Source organism: Triticum aestivum, chromosome 4A (assembly GCF_018294505.1).
Source record: "Triticum aestivum cultivar Chinese Spring chromosome 4A, IWGSC CS RefSeq v2.1, whole genome shotgun sequence".
Lineage (NCBI taxonomy): Eukaryota > Viridiplantae > Streptophyta > Magnoliopsida > Poales > Poaceae > Triticum > Triticum aestivum.
Window position 1 is genome coordinate 663,461,072 of NC_057803.1, and position 7,541 is coordinate 663,468,612.

The following is a 7,541-nucleotide window of genomic DNA, read 5'->3' on the forward strand; positions in this document are numbered from 1 at the left end:
ATCGTTTATCAGGATGCTGGGGTTAGCCTTCACTTTGAAGGGAGGAATTTCATGAAACTTTTCATAATCTTCAGACATGTCTGTCTTGTCCTCCACTCCCACGATGTCCCTTTTTCCTGAAAGAACTTGTAGCGCTTTGGCTCATCGTATGATGTATTCGCTTCCTTATCTTTTCTCTTTCTCGGTCTGGTAGACATGTCCTTCACATAGATAACCTGTGCCACATCATTGGCTAGGATGAACGGTTCGTCAGTGTACCCAAGATTTTTCAGATCCACTGTTGTCATTCCGTACTGTGGGTCTACCTGTACCCCGCCTCCTGACAGATTGACCCATTTGCACTTAAACAAAGGGACCTTAAAATCTACTCCATAGTCAAGTTCCCATATGTCCACTATGTAACCATAATATGTGTCCTTTCCCCTCTCGGTTGTTGCATCAAAGCGGACACCGCTATTTTGGTTGTTGCTCTTTTGATCTTGGTCAATCATGTAAAATGTATTCCCATTTATCTCGTATCCTTTCCAAATCAATACAGGCAAAGATGGTCCCCTGGACAACAAGTACAGCTCATCACAAATAGTGTTGTCACCTCTAATACGTGCTTCCAACCAACTGCTAAAAGTCCTGATGTGTTCACATGTAATCTAGTCGTCGCACTGCTCCGGGTGTTTGGAGCGCAGACTGTTCTTGTGTTCATCGACATACGGGGTCACCAAGGTAGAGTTCTGTAGAACTGTGTAGTGTGCTTGAGACCAAGAATATCCGTCCCTGCATATTATTGAGTCCCTACCAAGCGTGCCTTTTCCAGTCAGTCTCCCCTCATACCGCGATTTAGGGAGACCTATCTTCTTAAGGCCAGGAATGAAGTCAACACAAAATCCGATGACATCCTCTGTTTGATGGCCCATGGAGATGCTTCCTTCTGGCCTAGCGCGGTTATAGACATATTTCTTTAGGACTCCCATGAACCTCTCAAAGGGGTACATATTGTGTAGAAATACGGGGCCCAGAATGACAATCTCGTCAACTAGATGAACTAGGACGTGCGTCATGATATTGAAGAAGGATGGTGGGAACACCAGCTCGAAACTGACAAGACATTGCACCACATCACTCCTTAGCCTTGGTATGATTTCTGGATCGATCACCTTCTGAGAGATTGCATTGAGGAATGCACATAGCTTCACAATGGCTAATCGGACGTTTTCCGGTAGAAGCCCCCTCAATGCAACCGGAAGTAGTTGCGTCATAATCACGTGGCAGTCATGAGACTTTAGGTTCTGAAACTTTTTCTCTGCCATATTTATTATTCCTTTTATATTAGACGAGAAGCCAGTCGGGACCTTCATACTAAGCAGGCATTCAAAGAAGATTTCCTTCTCTTCTTTGGTAAGAGCATAGCTGGCAGGACCTTCATACTACTTTGGAGGCATGTCGTCTTTTTCGTGCAAACGTTGTAGGTCCTCCCGTGCCTCAGCAGTATCTTTTGTCTTCCCATACACACCCAAGAAGCCTAGCAGATTCACGCAAAGGTTCTTCATCACGTGTATCACGTCGATCGAAGAGCGGACCTCTAGGTCTTTCCAGTAGGGTAGGTCCCAAAATATAGATTTCCTCTTCCACATGGGTGCGTGTCCCCCAGCGTCACTCGGAACAGCTAGTGCGCCGGGACCCTTTCCAGAGATTACGTGTAAATCATTGACCATAGCAAGTACGTGATCACCGGTACGCATGGCGGGCTTCTTCCGGTGATCTGCCTCGCCTTTGAAATGCTTGCCTTTCTTTCGACATTGATGGTTGGTCGGAAGAAATCGACGATGGCCCAGGTACACATTCTTCCTGCAGCTTGCCAGGTATATACTATCGGTGTCAAGTAAATAGTGCGTGCATGCATGGTATCCCTTGTTTGTCTGTCCTGAAAGGTTACTGAGAGCGGGCCAATCGTTGATGGTCACGAACAGCAACGCCTTTAGGTTAAATTCCTCCTGTTTGTGCTCATCCCACGTACGTACACCGTTTCCATTCCACAGCTATAAAAGTTCTTCAACTAATGGCCTTAGGTACACATCAATGTCGTTGCCGGGTTGCTTAGGGCCTTGGGAGAACTGGCATCATAATGAACTTCTGCTTCATGCACATCCAAGGAGGAAGGTTATACATACATAGAGTCACGGGCCAGGTGTTGTGATTGCTGCTCTGCTCCCCGAAAGGATTAATGCCATCCGCGCTTAAAGCAAACCATAAGTTCCTTGGCTCACTTGCAAACTCATCCCAGTACTTTCTCTCGATTTTTCTCCACTGCGACCCGTCAGTGGGTGCTCTCAACTTCCCGTCTTTCTTACGGTCCTCACTGTGCCATCGCATCAACTTGGCATGCTCTCCATTTCTGAACAGACGTTTCAACCGTGGTATTATAGGAGCATACCACATCACCTTCGCAGGAACCCTCTTCCTGGGGGGGGCTCGCCGTCAACATCACCAGGGTCATCTCGTCTGATCTTATACCGTAATGCACCACATACCGGGCATGCGTTCAGATCCTTGTACGCACCGCGGAAGAGGATGCAGCCATTAGGGCATGCATGTATCTTCTGCACCTCCAATCCTAGAGGGCATACGACCTTCTTTGCTGCGTATGTACTGTCGGGCAATTTGTTATCCTTTGGAAGCTTCTTCTTGATGTAGGAGAGCAATGATGTACATTATGTTGTGTATGCTGTGCTGATTACATGTATGTTTCAGACTTTAATTTGGATCGAATTGTTCTGTTCATATTTGGGGTGGTTCTCATATAGAGATGTATTTCTCTTGGATTTGTGTCTACATAAGCTGCATGTAGAATTCTGGCCTCTTACCTTTTTCGTTGAAAGTAAAAGGGAAAAGGTTAATTTTATCTATTAGCATGGCCATACTAGAAGGTTAATTTTTTTTAAACGGATTACAAGTGTAATTTGAGTTATTCGTCATCTCCAAAGCTAAACTGTTGTAGTTCTGCTGACCAGCCTGTGTGTTTCACTTCAGGTGTGAGGAGGAGCCTGTGGCTGAGACTGCATCAGCACAGATGCTGGAACCCATCACAGCGACTTCCTCGGCCTCTGTTACGGCCGATGCAGCAATAACTCAGGACACCATTCATGCCTCCCTGCCACTTCTACGTTTTCTTTCTCTGTTATAGTTACTTATGTGATTTATTCATGTAAAATCTCTATTTTATGCCAATAGCTGCCTGTACCATTTTTCTACTATCTGTGTGATGCTCAACAATATGCTGTTAATCTGTCGCTAAATTCTCACCAAATGCACATCATATTTCCTTAGACCTACTGTTAAACAAAAGCTAAACTTGTAGCATTTTTTCTTAAAAATAAGCAAAGAATTCCTGCAGTTTTTCTGTTGGAAATGAGTTATTAGTTGTCACCTGCCAATGTTGGGATGTAGAGTAAGGTCGGGTTGTTGTGCATGTAACTTTATTCCTTGTCAATACCGTCAGACATCAGATGAGCCATGGTCTTGTGCAAGCATTTCTCTTTTGAATGCAGCCATGGTCTTGCAAGCAATTGTGGCTGGTAGAACATGCTGCTATTGTGTTGTACTGCTTGCAGCAGTCCTTGCTTGATAGTGGTAGTAGTAACTCAAGTAAGGTCCAGTAATAAGTTATTTAACATGTGTTCTTGTTCATTAATATCATAAAATTAGGAGTAAGGATTTAGCTTTCATTTTGCATTCACTCAACAATTGTGGCAGTCAAATTAGATGTCTCCTCTGTTGTTTGAATCCACTCTGGTTAGATGACATCTTGTTAGTGTGGCATGATGAAAGATTCGGGTTTTTTCTATTGATTTGTTTCATCATCATTATGCATGTGTACTTGGTGAATCAGGAACCCATTAGAAGCCAAATGCTTAATCTCTTTGTCACATTGGGTTTGGCAGCAGTTGCTAATCTCTAGCATTTACCTCTTGTTGCAGACTAGGAAATGAAAGATCGCTCGACAAACGGCCGCTTCCAGTCAGTTGGATCTGATCTTATACCCGCACACGAGAGCTACCGGAGCAGCAGCAGATTAACAAGGACCCAAGCTGGACTCCCAAGTTCTTCGGTGAGCTGGCTCCATCTCCTACCCCTAGCTCCCTCTTTTCTGCTCCTATAGCATGCTTTGTTGGACTCATGCTCTGCTCCTACACAAGCTGTACTCATGCTTTGTTATACACTAGCAGCAGTACCTCATGTACATGTAATTGGACTCCCAGGGTGTTGTTCTTGTAAATTCTTCCATGTCTTGCTCTTTTGCTGGTGCTACTACACATGTCAGATTGTTAGCTGTACTTGTTTCCATCTCAAATTACTTGTCTTCTTGAACATATGCCTGATGCTTGGTGTGCATGTAGGATGTGCTCTGTGTGGACATGTATGCATTTGTTAAGATTTTTGTAGCACATGCTATGGCCTCAAAGATTGTTTATTTTATTTTCGTTCATACATGAGCATTGTTTTTTATTGCCGTCAAGGGGTGAATTGATTTGATCATTAATATGTGGTTGGATGTGATGTTTTGCAGGCTCAAGGCGCTAAGGTGTTGGAGACGTGCCTGTACTTGTTGAGCGTTTTATCTGTAGAGTGCTATATTGTGATTGGTGTAATATTGTATGGTTATATTGTGATTGGTGGAATGTAATAAACGTGATTGGTATATTGGTGATTTGGCTATTATTTGAATATATTCAAAATGTGTTCTCTGATTGGTATATCAATGAGTTACAAGTTGTGAAAAATTAAAACCTGATGTTTGGGACCTAGTGCCTAGAAGAATCTGACAATGTGCATCCAGTTGACTACAATAATCTGAAAATTTGAATGTAACAAAAAAAAAGAAAACCCAAAAATAAAAAATATATAGAATGTGAAAAGGTTGCACCTCAGAAAGCAAAAAAGGCCGAACCAATGGCCCAAGCCCATGTAGCTAGTAAAAATAACAGCAAAAAATACATTAAAAAGGCCGAATTGTTGGGCTAGGCCCATGTAGAAAATCGAATTGGACCGGGCTGAATCTTGTGCCACATCAGCTTGCCACGCTGGATGCCTACATGGACTGGGGAGGCTTCTAGTGACCAAAACGCCACAGTAGGAATATTTTGGTCGTAAACGTCCACGACCTTCTCACAGAGAAGGTCGCTATAGTCAGTTTACGACCCTCAGCTTTTGACCTTCTGTTTTTGGTCACAAAAAGGTCGCAAATGAAAAACTATGACCTTTCAGTGACCAATAGTGGAGGTCACAAGATAGCATATTTCTTGTAGTGCAAGCCAATGAGGGAAAGAAGGAAAAGAGGACACGGCGCTGAAATGAGCTCGGCACCAGAAGACTGGTGGTCACGGCGGTGCACCCTGGCGAGTTCGAGCCAATAGAGCCGCGAGAAGTGGCAGCGTGTTACGGCAACCAACTAGCATGCATCCTATGGGATACCGCTAACATCAACACCACAAAAATACGGAAGAATGATTAGTTGAAGAAGCTGCTTCTAAGTAGGTTGCACGCAAGATTCATGTTCCCCGGTCATAATGACGAAGTCGACCCATGGGATGATGATGCCATGAAAAAAATTAACAACAAAGCCCTAGGGAAGTTCAGCAACGCATTGAGCGCTTGGAAAACTAGGGTGAAAAAGGCGATTCAAGTAGACCATGAAACCTACGCCGAGATTGTTGCAGACAATCCGAAAATTACGATAGAGGACTTTGAAAAGTTCAAGGAGACTTGCAATGAAGAAGCTGCGAAGGCCAGGTTGGAGAGAGGCAAGCAGCTGCAGGCAAAGAACATGGGGAACCACCACCTTGGAAGTCGTGGTTACACGGGAAAGAGGCCCATGTGGGCTATGGAGGATGCAAAACATGAACGTCAGGGGATCCCAGACCCATTGGCTGAGTTCACCGACCAGCAGGAGCACGACTTCATTAGGGCCCGATTCTCGTGGGACCCCAAGAAAAAGATTTTTTTCACCGACAGGCCGACTAGGAAATTCATGACATTACTGGTAATTATCCTTTTACCACCTTACATATTAGGTTCTGATCAACGAAGTCTACTACATTCTAGTCGCATACGTTAAATGATTCACAATCCATTTTGTGGAGAGAGCAACACAAGCTTGCGGCCGAGAGCGACTCGTCGACTCAGTCATCGGCGAAGTACAAGTGGGACAGTCCTTTCAACCGGACCATGAACATAATGATGGGACACCCGCCCGGCTAGCGGCCGCGATATGGACGTGTGCATGGCGCCGGGGATGGGGCCACTTGGAAGTACTATTATAGAGAGGACCCCGAGGCCAAAAGACAGAGAAAGCAGTTCAGTCAAGTGACTATCGACGAGAAGGTGGCGCGGGTGATGGAGAATGCAAAAGCTGAGACCAAAGCTGAGATAATCGCTGCCTGTAGATCTGATTTCATGGATGCCTTTACAACCTTGATTCCAATAGTGGTCACATGGGTGCAACAAAATCCAAATGCACCACCAAGTGAATTTCCCATGCCCAGCTTCACCGGGAGCAACTCAATGAACATCGCACCCATACCCGTACCTAGTATGACAACCACACCCGCACCTCCTCCAGCACCTGCTCCTGCGCCCAGCTCTCGCAGCAGCTCTAGCTCCGTCTCTGGCTTGCATGTCGGGCCGTCGACATTGGCTGAGCACGACGCCCTCATGGTAAATACGCGTCGTCGCACCTTCATCAACTCAACTAATTAATTAATTTTCAATTGCCGTTCTTTTTGGATCTCTAACACCGCACGTATATGTCTTTGAAGGCCGACTCCACTCCGTGCACCCTCCTTTACAACATGAAGGGTGGGTTAGTGGATGTCGGGAAGGGTACTATAGTGAAGCCTAAGGATCAATTTTTCACCGCCAACAGATGCCTGATAACGCCTTAAGGGTCTCCGTAGCGAGTCTGAAAGCGGGCTACGAGGGTCTCCCTCATCCGATACAAACCGATGGAGAGGATAACGAGACCCCCACGCAGCTTGGCCAATGCAAAACTTGACCGATCCTATGGCAGAAAAATCTTCTTCGTGTCGAGGTGGCCGGGAGCACACCAACGGGACCTCATGAATGTATGACCACAACACCACCTACACAAGTACAAACATCATCTGTGCTGCTTGCTGATATCGAGAGACATGAGGAAGGAGGGCCAACCGTTCCTCCGGCAGATGATGCCATCTGCCCCATGGAAGAGGATAGGGGTCATGACATGGAGGATGCCGATGATGACCCTAACCAGTATTTCAATACTGCCTTTGACAACCAAGTAATAACTAGTCAACCATATGAATATGAGATGCATGTACCAGAGCCGGAACATCCTCGGGAGTGCGAGAAGTCTTTGTTCATGCAATCCTCGCAGGACACACCTCCAGATGCCGGCTCCACCCAAGCTCAACTACTTAGCCAGAGTCGTCCAATGCTGAGCCCGGCAACACTAGGGGTGGTGCTCAGGGAGGGTCTGACAGACCCACCAGCACCTCAGCCCACCAAGA